Here is a 12,133-nt window from a genome sequence, read left to right as displayed (position 1 = left end):
GGAGGATTCAGGTGCATTAAATCTATTGTGCACTTTATTTCTATTATTATTATATTGTAATATATAATGAAATAATTATACAACTCACCATAATGTAGAATCAGTGAGAGCCCTGAGCTTGTTTTCCTACAACTAGATGGTCTCATCTGGAGGTGACAGGAGACACTGACAGATCATTAGGCATTAGATTCTCATAAGGGGCATGCAACCTAAATCCCTCACATGCACAGTTCACAACAGGGTTCATGCTCCTATGAGAATCTAATGCTACTGCTGATCTGACAGGAGGCAGAGTTCAGGCAGTAACGTGAGTGGCCCAGTTCCTAACAGGCCATGGACCTTTTACCAATCCGTTGCCCAGGGGTTAGGGACCCCTGCCCTAGGCAACATCTTGAAGATCTATTTGAAATACACTTCTTGTCTTTTCTTTTTTCTTTTTGAGACAGAGTCTTGCTGTGTTGCCCAGGCTGGAGTGTAGTGGTGCGATCTCAGCTCATTGCACCCTCTGCCTCCTGGGTTCAAGAGATTCTCCCACCTCAGCCTCTTGAGTAGCTGGGATTACAGGCACACGCCACCACGCCGGCTAATTTTTTGTATTTTTAGAAGAGATGAGGTTTTGCCACGTTGGCCAGGCTGGTCTCAAACTCCTGGCCTCAAGTGATCTGCCCACCTCAGCCTCCCAAAGTGCTGGGACTACAGGTGTGAGGCACCATGCCCAGCCTGAAATACATTTCAATACAAGTTATTCCCCTGAATAAAGAATCAGCTCTTATCAAGGCCTAAAGTGATCAAATGCTTACCAAAAGCTACCGTTCATCTGGTTTTTTTTTTCTTTTTTTCTTTTTTTCTTTTTTTTTTTGAGAGAAGTCTCACTCTTATCCCCCACAGGTTTGAGTGCAATAGCTCGATCTTGGCTCACTGCAACCTCTGCCTCCTGGGTTCAAACGATTCTCCTGCCTCTGCCTCCCAAGTAACTGGGATTAAGTCCCCTGCCACCACGCCTGGCTAATTTTTGTATATTTTAGTAGAGATGGGGTTTCACCATGTTGGCCAGGCTGGTTTCGAACTCCTGACCACAAGTGATCCACCCGCCTCGGCCTCACAAAGTGCCGGGATTACAGGCGTGAGCCACTGCGCCCGGCAATCCAGTTTTGTTTCATTCAAACTCTCTGTGGCCTGTGACATAGGTGACCACTCTCCCATCTTTAAATACCTTCTCCTGGAGGATTCCAGGAAGGGACACCCAATTCATTCTCCTCCTAAGTCACTGGCCTGCCCAGTCTCTTGCAGGCTGCTCCTCCTGCTAACCTCAGAGGTAAACAGCCACTGGTCTCCCCCTGAGCACTTGTCTTCTGCTATACTTTGCCCCTTACCCCGAAACAAGGTGGCCTCTGCTGGACCCAGGGCATCAAACAGCATCCATGATAATGTTCTCCAAATTTCATTTAGATCTTTCTCTCAGGCTCCAGATCCAATACCCTGGTCAACACTTCGCTTGTTTGACTCAAACATGCCATGAGTGATTACAAAACATAACCCTTCATTTCTTGTCCAATCATCTCCCCTGGCCTTGCTCCTCTGAGTGAGGGGCAGCACCCAGGGGCTCTGAAAATAGGACTCATCCTTGCCTCTCTTCTCTCCTTCACTCCATCAGAAACCCTACGGGAGCTGCCCCTGCCTGTGTAACTCCTAGTCAACCTTCAGGATTTTTTTTTTTTTTTTTTTTTCTGAGACTAGTCTCGCTCTGTCGCCCAGGCTGGAGTCCGGTGGCGTGATCTCGGTTCACTGCAACCTCTGCCTCCCAGATTCAAGCAATTCTCCTGCCTTAGCCTCCCATGTAGCTGGGATTACAAGCATGTGCCAGCACACCTGCCTAATTTTTGTATTTTTTAGTAGAGACAGGGTTTCACCATGTTGGCCAGGTTGGTCTGGAATTCCTGACCTCAAGTGATCAGCCCACCTCAGCCTCCAGAAGTGTTGGAATTACAGGCGTGAGCCACTGCGCCCAGCCACCTTCAGGCTTTGAGAATTAGTCTCACTGGGGAAGCCTCCCTTAACCTCTCAGACTAGTGTGAGAATCCTCTCTACCATCATATTTTAGAGCCACACACTCTTCTCTACTGCACTGAAGATGATCACCACTGATCCTTTGTTTATGTCCAGAACTGCTAAACAGTGGGATTGATGGGGCCTTTCCCCATCCTGGAACCCGGCTCCAAAAACACAGCTTGGGTTCATAACTAGACTTCTCAATACATAACCTTCTGTCGATATCCACTAACATTACCCAAACCCACGCCAGCACAACCTCTCTTCAAACTACAACTATGGCTTTTAAGCTGGTCTCCCAGGTCCCCTCTACCATCTATTCTCTGCCCACCAGCAGGAGTAAGCTTCTTCAAACACAAACCAAACATCACTTCTCTGCTCAAAATCCTATAAAAGACCGGGCGCGATGGCTCACGCCTATAATCCCAGCACTTTAGGAGGCCGAGGTGGGTGGATCACAAGGTCAGGAGTTTGAGACCAGCCTGGCCAATATGGTAAAACCCCGTCTCTACTAAAAATACAAAAATTAGCCGGGCATGGTGGCAGGCACCTGTAGTCCCAGCTACTCAGGAAGCCGAAGCAGGACAATCACTTGAACCCGAGAGGCGGAGGTTGCAGTGAGCCGAGATCGTGCCATTGTACTCCAGCCTGGATGACAGAGCAAGACTCTGTCTCAAAAAACAAAACAAAACAAAAAAACTACAAAAGTGTAACCTATCTTTAAAAGCGTAACTTATCCTATAAAAGTGTAACTTTACTGCCTATCTAACCACGTCTTTTATTACCTGAGAACGCTATGTTCCATGGACCAACACGATGACACGTGGGAGCGAGTTAGAAATGTGGACTCTCACACTCTGTCCCTAACCTGCTGAACCAGAAGCTGAATTTGAAAATCCATAGTTCCCTGTGAAATTTCAGAAGTGTGTCTTACAAGTTTCCCCCTTAACCTGACCCAGCCATAAGGGTATTGCATATTCCTCACCACTGGGGTATTTGAATTAACAGAACATCTCAGGTGGGGGCAGCAAGGGGCTGGGGCTGGAACTGGGAGAGGAGACGAGTGAGATATCCTTAAGAAGATGATGTGGTGAGGGCGAGGCCGCCTTCCCAGCACTGCTATGTCCTGGCCCATTGCTCTTGAAGTGCAGGAATGGCCACTCACGAGAACTGATCAGGAGGATGCATGTGGGGTCAGCACTGTGCTGAATCTATAGCGCTTGCACATGGCAACCGATGTGCTCAGTCTAGGATTCAGGGAAGCGTGTGCACCAGCAGGCAGCAAAAGTATGTGGGTCCTCCTTGTCAGCCAACCCATACTGCTCAGGGATGGGCTGAAAGTGATGCAGAAGAAGGGTTTTCGTTGCTCCAAGAGGCCAGTGGAAAAGTCACAACAAATACCAAAATGTCATGTTTCATAAGCTCTTTAGTTATACAGCAATTTTAAAACCATCTAAGAATTAAACATATTTCTGGGCACAGTGGCTCACACTTGCAATCCCAGCACTTTCAGAGGCTTAGGTTGGAGGATCGCTTGAGGCCAGGAGCTAGAGGCCAGCCTGGGCAACAAAGTGAGACCCTCATCTCTAAAAAAAAAAAAAAAAAAAAAAAATATATATATATATATATATATATATTAGCAAGGCATGGCAGGATGTGCCTCTAGTTCCAGTTACTTGGGAGGCTGAGGCAAGAGGATGCCCTGAGCCCAGGTTCGAGGTTACAGTGAGCTGTGATCATGCCACTGTACTCTATCCTGGTGAGACAAAATGAGACCCTATCTCTAAACGGAAAAATAAAAGAAGAGGCAATTAAACCTACGTGTCTATTAGAAATACACTTTAATGCTGGGCACAGTGGCTCACGCCTGTAATCCCAACAGTTTGGGAGGCCGAGGCAGGTGGATCACCCGAGGTCAGGAGTTTAAGACCAGCCTGGCCAACATGGTGAAATCTTATCTCTACTAAAAATACAAAAATTAGCTGGGCATGGTGGCGGGTACCTGTAATCCCAGGTAGGCTGAGGCAGGAGAATCGCTTGAACCCGGGAGGCAGAGGTTACAGTGAGCTGAGATTGCACCACTGCACTCCAGCCTGGGCGACAGAGTGAGGGACGAAGAGCTCGAGGAGATCAAGAAGGAGACCGGCTTTTCCCACAGTCAAATCACTCGCCTCTACAGCCGGTTCACCAGCCTGGACAAAGGAGAGAATGGGACTCTCAGCTGGGAAGATTTCCAGAGGATTCCAGAACTTGCCATCAACCCACTGGGGGACCGGATCAATGCCTTCTTTCCAGAGGGAGAGGACCAGGTAAACTTCCGGGGATTCATGCGAACTTTGGCTCATTTCCGCCCCATTGAGGATAATGAAAAGAGCAAAGATGTGAATGGACCTGAACCACTCAACAGCCGAAGCAACAAACTGCACTTTGCTTTTCGACTATATGATTTGGATACAGATGAAAAGATCTCCCGTGATGAGCTGTTACAGGTGCTACGCATGATGGTCGGAGTAAATATCTCAGATGAGCAGCTGGGCAGCATCACAGACAGGACCATTCAGGAGGCTGATCAGGATGGGGACAGTGCCATATCTTTCACAGAATTTGTTAAGGTTTTGGAGAAGGTGGATGTAGAACAGAAAATGAGCATCCGATTTCTTCACTAAAGGAAACCAAACTGTTCCTTGCGGTCTAGTATTTAAGAACTGGAACTTGAAAGTCCTCCTTCCACCAACTCCACCTCCACCCCCTCATTCCCCTTCTCCCAAAGTACTACTGCTGTTGCATGACAACCCCAAATATGTTCTGTCAACACAAACCTGCCTTTGGTGTATAAACAGGGCATTACAGAATGGCACACCCTATGTATTTCTATTCAGTATCCATTCACTAGTTCTTCATTTATAAATATCATCTTCCCCATTCTGCTGCTGAATGCCACACATCCATCCAGAGAAAGTGAGAGAGGCAATCATGCCAGGAAAAAGCCAGCAAAGCTCTTTCACCAGATGTAGACTGTAGCCCTGCTGCCTTCCCTCCAGCGAGTCTGCCAGCATGCTTCTTCATCCTTTTTATATGTTCTTTGCTTCCTACTTCCCTGTCATCCAACATACTGTTCACTTACTCTGGCAGTCTTTCTGCTTTTCATTAAGCCTCAAAATCTCTTCTGTTCTACTTGGCACCACAAGCTATGCCCTATATATGTATTTCTGACTTGGCAGGATAGTTCAGGGGTCTGGCAGTTTTTATTTACCTTCATTATTAAATGGGCCTCTGGGATGTTGCCTCTCCAGGAGCTTTTTGGTAACCAACACTTCTCTCAGAAGTATGAGACCATCCTCTGCACTCTGCTCTGTCATCAAAGGCTGCTGAGTGGAGATACCCTTTTTGAAAGGTGGCCTTGGTGAGAGGTATAGAGTCAAGTCTTCTAGGTTGCTTGCCCACATCACTCTACCTCTGGCCTCTGATTCTCAACTTTGTACCTATGTGGCTCCTCTTGTTAGAGCAATGTTGACTGTTCAAAAAACAGCAGTATGCTTACAGGTTTGCTTAGTTTGGGGACACCGTTACCACCAGAATGGCTGCTCTGACAATATGCCTAGGGACTTTCTCATGGCTTTTTTTAACAAGGAGGCTTGGCACCCTATAAAGCCTCGTGCATTCACACCTTTGCAGCATGGTTTATGCCTCAGTGTTATGTGCACTGGAATGTTTTCCACTTCACATTTCCAAGTAGAAAGATTAGTGTTACAGAAGTGCCTAATATCCCAGTCCAAATTTTTTTTTTTTTTTAAGACAGAGTCTTGCTCTGTCACCCAGGCTGGAGTCCAATGGTGCAATCGCTCACTGCAACCTCAGCCTCCTGGGTTTAAGCGATTCTCCTGCCTCAGCCTCCCAAGTAGCTGGGATTACAGGTGCGCACCACCATGCCCGGCTAATTTTTTGTATTTTTAGTGGAGACAGGGTTTCACCACGTTGGCCAGGCTGGTCTCGAACTCCTGACCTCGTGATCCGCCCACCTCAGCCTCCCAAAGTGCTGGGATTACAGGTATGAGCCACCACGCCTGGCCCCAGTCCAAAATATTTAAAGATTGTTTGTTTCCTTAGTGTCTTGAAGTTTTGCACAAAATTCCTTTTTTTGAGACAGAGTCTCACTCTGTCGCCCAGGCTGGAGTGCAGTGGTGTGATCTTGGCTCACTGCAACCTCTGCCTCCTGGGTTCAAGCAATTCTCCCACCTCAGCATCCCAAGTAGCTGGGATTACAGACATGTGCCACCATAACCGGGTAATTTTTGCATTTTTAGTAGACAGGGAGTTCCACCATGTTGGCCAGGTTAGTCTTGAACTCCTGACCTCAGGTGATCCTCTTGTCTCGGCCTCCCAAAGTGCTGGGATTACAGGCACAAGCCACCGTGCTCAGCCACAAAATTCTTTATGAATTTTACACTTGGCAAATGTTCATGATGGAAGCCATAGTCTGCTCCTAATACACGTCCAAAGCATTGACTGTTGTATCATTAGCTGCCTGGTTATATTAGCTCCCTGGCTCCTCGTTTAGACCACTGCTAATCCCTTAAAAACAAGAGGTCTGGCACTAGGAGCACAACCTAAGGTGGCATTACAGGTCTTTGAGCGAGCCACAGCAACTTTTCTGCCAAGTCAGCTTAGTTTAGACTTCAGTGAATCAGGCTATTGCTATCCTAATGTATGTCTCTGTGAGTGTATTTATCCACACATCTGCCTTTGGCTGACTTTCTGACTCATTGCTTGCTTGCTTGCTTTGGAAAACTATTAAAGATGTGTGTAGGTAATTCTTTAGGAAGGGGATTGCTAAAAAATACCACCACAAAGTGGTAGAAAGGGGTAGAGAACAGGGGAGTAGCCAGGCCGGATGGCTCAAATATAAATGAATGAGGAATTCTTTTTTTTTTTTTGAGATGGAGTCTCGCTCCTGTCGCCCAGGCTGGAGTGCAGTGGCGCAATCTCAGCTTACTGCAGGCTCTACCTCCCGGGTTCACGCTGTTCTTCTGCCTCAGCCTCCCGAGTAGCTGGGACTACAGGCACCCACCACCATGCCTGGCTAATTTTTTGTATTTTTAGTAGAGACGAGGTTTCACTGTGTTAGCCAGGATGGTCTTGAACTCCTGACCTCCCAAAGTGCTAGGATTACAGGCGTGAGCCACCGTGCCCGGCCATGAATGAGGAATTCTTTCTGAAGTATCAGTCAGACTTTATGATTAAGTGATGTAATACAGGAATTATGTAAAAGGGAAGAATGTCTGATACTGATCTATTAGAGAGATACTTTAGAGGCTTATTGATTGGCATAGAGTTCGTAAGGTTATAGCTTTTCCCCCCTTTTGGCTGTATAGCAAAGTGTTTTAATCCATGGTTGTGCCTTATTGTTCCATTAAAATTGTATCTTCGATCCATCAATAAATACTTGTGGTTGAAACAAAAAAAACACTATTCAACTTATGAACCTTTATGTGAAGCAAACTTGCAAAAATATCTCACATTAATTTTTGTATGAAAGTAAGAAGTAGGAATTCATAGTGTAGATTCATGTTAAGAATGAGGCACTGGTAAAGAGAAAGAGAATAGAGTTATACGTTTTCATTTCTTTCCTATTGCAAATTCTCTGGAGCATTATACATGTCTTAATTTTAATCAGATTTTCCTAAATTACTTATATTTATAGCACTTCTAGACAGCAGGGGTTGGGATGAAGAAACTTCAATCCACCAAAGTTTGTATATGTACATTCGTGGAGGTGACATTTAAGTCATTTCATTAGGAAACTCTTTTTTTTTTTTTTTTTTGAGACAGAGTCTTGCTCTGTCACCCAGGCTAGAGTGCAGTGGCACTATCTCGGCTCACCACAACCTCCACCTCCCGGGTTCAAGCAATTCTCCTGCCTCAGCCTCCCGAGTAACCTCCCGAGTACAGGCACCCACTACTCCGCCCGGCTAATTTTTGTATTTTTAGTAGAGATGGGGTTTCATCATGTTGGCCAGGCTGGCCTCAAACTCCTGACTTCGTGATCTACCCACCTCGGCCTCCCAAAGTGTTGAGATTATAGGCGTTAGCCACTGTGCCTGGCCCATTAGGAAACTCTTAAAGTTGTCTGCAGATAGATACTGCACACGGAATTAGTCCTACTCCTTGGAAAGTTATATGATTTTAATTCAATAGTGTATATTACTGTGAATACAGTATATGTTTCATCTCTAGGCAGGAAATAGAATCCATTAACAGTGTTAATAGTTTTGGAGTTTTGTGTTTTTGTTTCTGTTTTTTTTTTTTTTCAGACAGGGTCTCACTCTGTCACTCAGGCTAGAGTGCAGTGGTGCAATCTTGGCTCACTGCAGCATCAACTTCCCAGGCTCAAGCAATCCTCCCATGTCAGCCTCCTGAGTAGCTGGGACTACAGGAACACACTACCAAGCCTGGGTAATTTTTTGTATTTTTTGTAGAGATGCGGTTTCGCCATGTTGCCCAGGCTGGTCTCGAACTCTTGGGCTCAAGCGATCCATCCACCTCAGCCTCCCAAAGTGCTGGGATGACAGGCATGAGCCACCACATCTGGCCATTTTCATCCATGGTTTAATAGTGTTAATAGTTTTCCAGTTGTTTTGTCTTTAGTTTCCCAGGCAATGAATGCTATCACGGTCAAACACCATATTTGCTTCTTCTATCCCTTTCAACATATTGATCATTGCTTTTTTTTTTGATATTAAGTAATAGAGGCTATTGTAATAAGTGATTGGAGTGAAACAGACATATTTGCTTTTGCTAGGTTCTGTTCCTCCTTTCACTGGGAAGCCCCTCACCCCGTCCCTCATCATGCTCTGCTCCAAAACACACCTTAACCAGAATCCAACAATGTTCATGTTCAAAATGAAAGACAAAACAAATATTTTCCTAGCTTAAAAATATGAACATTGAGAGAATTTTTCCTGGCACACCAGCCCTACAAGACCACAGTTGCCAGGTGCAGTGGCTCACGTCTGTAATCTCAGCACTTTGGGAGGCCAAGGCTGGCGGATCACCAGAGGTCAGGAGTTTGAGAGCAGCCTGGCAAACATGGCAAAAAAAAAAAAATACAAAAATTAGCTGGGTGTGGTGGCACACACCTGTAGTCCCAGATACTTGGGGGACTGAGACAGGACAATCATTTGAACCCGGGAGGTGGAGGTTGCAGTGGGTCAAGATCAAGCCACTGCACTCCAGCCCGGGACAATAGAGGAAGACTCCATCTCAAAAAAAAAAAAAAAATTACTGAGTCTGTCAAAATCCACAGGAAAAAGCAGAGAGCACCATGCAAGACTATATAAGTGGAAAAGACAAACAATATGTGTTTCTTCACCTTTCTCCTTGTTATGGATTTACAAGGCAATTGTGTAAAACAGTAAGTAGTAATGGATTGTTAGGCCTACAACATAGACAAATATAACATACATGTATTATAGTTATAAGTACCACCATAGAAACGGAACTAAATGACTACTGATGGAAAAGTAATAATTATAAGAATATATTGTTGAATGTGGAACACTGAGTTGTTACATATGCAACAAAGTACCCCAGAAAGGCAAAAATAGAGCTATAGAGGATAAATATGTGTGTACATCACTGAAATTTAACCACGTATTACTGGAGAACTGAGCCTGATTTTGATAACTAACATTTGCATGACAAACACTAGAGTAATCACTACAAAATCTTAGAACAAATGTAATGAAAAATAAATCATCCTACTTTGGAAAGATATACTGGGTGAAGGCAGAATTTACTGTGCTTCCTTAATTAAAAATTGACTTGGGCCAGGCGCAGCGGCTCACGCCTGTAATCCCAACACTTTGGGAGGCCAAGGTGGGCGGATCATCTCAGGTCAGGAGTTTGAGACCAGCTTAGTCAACATGGTGAAACCCTGTCTCTACTAAAAAAATACAAAAATTAGCTGGGCATGGTGGCACACGCCTGTAATCCCAGCTACTCAGGAGGCTGAGGCAGGAGAAATGCTTGAACCCAGGAGGCAGAGGTTGCAGTGAGTCGAGATCACGCCACTGCACTCCAGCCTGGGCAACGAGAGTTAAACTCCATTTCAAAAACAAACAAACAAAAAATTGACTCTACATTCATTCCTTCTAAACTCTAACACAGGTAAAACCTCTAACACAGGTACATTCATTCCATAACATACGGGGAGAAGATTTCCCTCATTCATCTAACGTGGAAATTTCCATGTTATATCATATATTTCCACTTCAACCTTGACTCTACTACTAAAATCAGGAAATTCTTGTGCATGTCATGATCTCTTTCTATCCATTTCTTCAACCTCTAACACAGGTACAGAATTACAGGTTAATCATCTCTTTTTCTGCATTGCATTTTCTCAATTTTCCATTATTAGGGAGATCTTTTCCACTTTATTATTTTTAGTTTGTGCTACTTAACTTTCTCATATTTTGGAAGATTTAGTCAGGAACAAAACTTTTTAGTGGCTCAATTATGTGTTGGTTTTGTTTTTGTTTGTTTGTTTGTTTGTTTTTGAAACAGGGTCTCACTCTCTCACCCAGGCTGGAGTGCAGTGAAACAATCTCAGCTCACTGCAGCCTCCGCCTCCTGGGCTCAAACGATTCTCATGCCTTAGCCTCCTGAGCAGCTAGGACCACAGGCATGCGCCACCACACCCCACTTTTTCTTTTTTTTTGTTTGAGACAGAGTCTCACTCTGTCGCCCAGGCTGGAGTGCAGTGGCACGATCTCAGCTCACTGCAAGCTCTGCCTCCCGGGTTCACGCCATTCTCCTGCCTCAGCCTCCTGAGTAGCTGGGACTACAGGCGCCCACCACCATGCCCGGCTAACTTTTTGTATTTGTTTTAGTAGAGACGGGGTTTCACCGTGTTGGCCAGGATGGTCTCGATCTCCTGACCTCGTGATCTGCCCACCTCGGCCTCCCAAAGTGCTGGGATTACAGGCGTGAGACACCACACCTGGCCTTTTTTTTTTTTTTTTTTTTTTTGAGACAGAGTTTCACTCTGTCACCCAGAGTGGAGTGCAGTGGTGCGATCTCAGCTCACCGCAAGCTCTGCCTCCCGGGTTCAAGGGATTCTCCTGCCTCAGCCTCCTGAGTAGCTGGGATTACAGGCACCCGCCACCACACCTGGCTAATTTTTGGATTTTTAGTAGAGACAGGGTTTCGCCATGTTGGCCAGGCTGGTCTCGAACTCCTGACCTCGTGATCTGCCTGCCTCAGCCTCCCAAAGTGCTGGGATTACAGGTGTAAGCCACTGTGCCCAGCCTTTTTTTTTTTTTTTTTTTTTTTTTTTGGTAGAGACAGGTTTTCACCATGTTGCCCAGGCTGGTGTTGAATTCATGAACTCAAGCGATCCACCTGGCTTGGCCTCCCAAAGTGTTGGGATTACAGGTGTGGGCCACCACGCCTGGCCTCAATTATGTTTATGAATGCTGTGAAGTGGAAATTAATATTACCCCTTCAAATAAACAGGAAGGTGTTAGTGTACCACATGGGTCCAAAGTGAGTAAGGTTCAGATTGGGAACAAAGCTGTGTGGCAGTAGCTGACCTAAGCCTGGGATCAAATCTAAAGGTTGCCTGAGAGAAACAGGGACTGCGTAGGAACAGGTCTTCCATGAACACAGGAAAATGAACAAACTTAGTGCTGCAGACAAGGAGGAATGTGACCCAGCGCTGCTTGGTAAGTTCATGGTCCAAGGGAGTCTTTGCACTTCTGTGGCTTTTTTTGAGATGGAGTCTCGCTCCTGTTGCCCAGGCTGGAGTGCAGTGGCAGGATCTCGGCTCACTGCAAGCTCCACCTCCTGGGTTCACACCATTCTCCTGCCTCAGCCTCCCGAGTAGCTGGGATTACAGGCGCCGACCACCACACCCGGCTAATTTTTTGTATTCTTTTAGTAGAGACAGGTTTCACCGTGTTAGCCAGGATGGTCTCGATCTCCTGACCTCGTGATCCGCCCGCCTTGGCCTCCCAAAGTGCTGGAATTACAGGCGTGAGCCACCGTGCCCAGCCCACTTCTGTGGCTTTCCCCCATTTTCTCA

General features: G+C 45.8%; 1 pseudogene across 1 annotated transcript; it reads left to right on the top strand.

Annotated features, from left to right (window-relative positions):
* The first annotated feature begins 4,123 nt into the window (after positions 1–4,123).
* LOC100597597 lies at positions 4,124–5,828 on the top strand (annotated as a pseudogene). The gene has a single exon (XR_004032013.1). The product of XR_004032013.1 is annotated as a calcineurin B homologous protein 1 pseudogene (transcript).
* The last annotated feature ends 6,305 nt before the right edge of the window (positions 5,829–12,133 follow it).

Source organism: Nomascus leucogenys, chromosome 10, assembly GCF_006542625.1.
Source record: "Nomascus leucogenys isolate Asia chromosome 10, Asia_NLE_v1, whole genome shotgun sequence".
NCBI classification, from domain to species: domain Eukaryota; kingdom Metazoa; phylum Chordata; class Mammalia; order Primates; family Hylobatidae; genus Nomascus; species Nomascus leucogenys.
The sequence above is the reverse complement of the archived record's forward strand: the minus strand, read 5'-3'. Positions and strand labels throughout refer to the sequence as shown.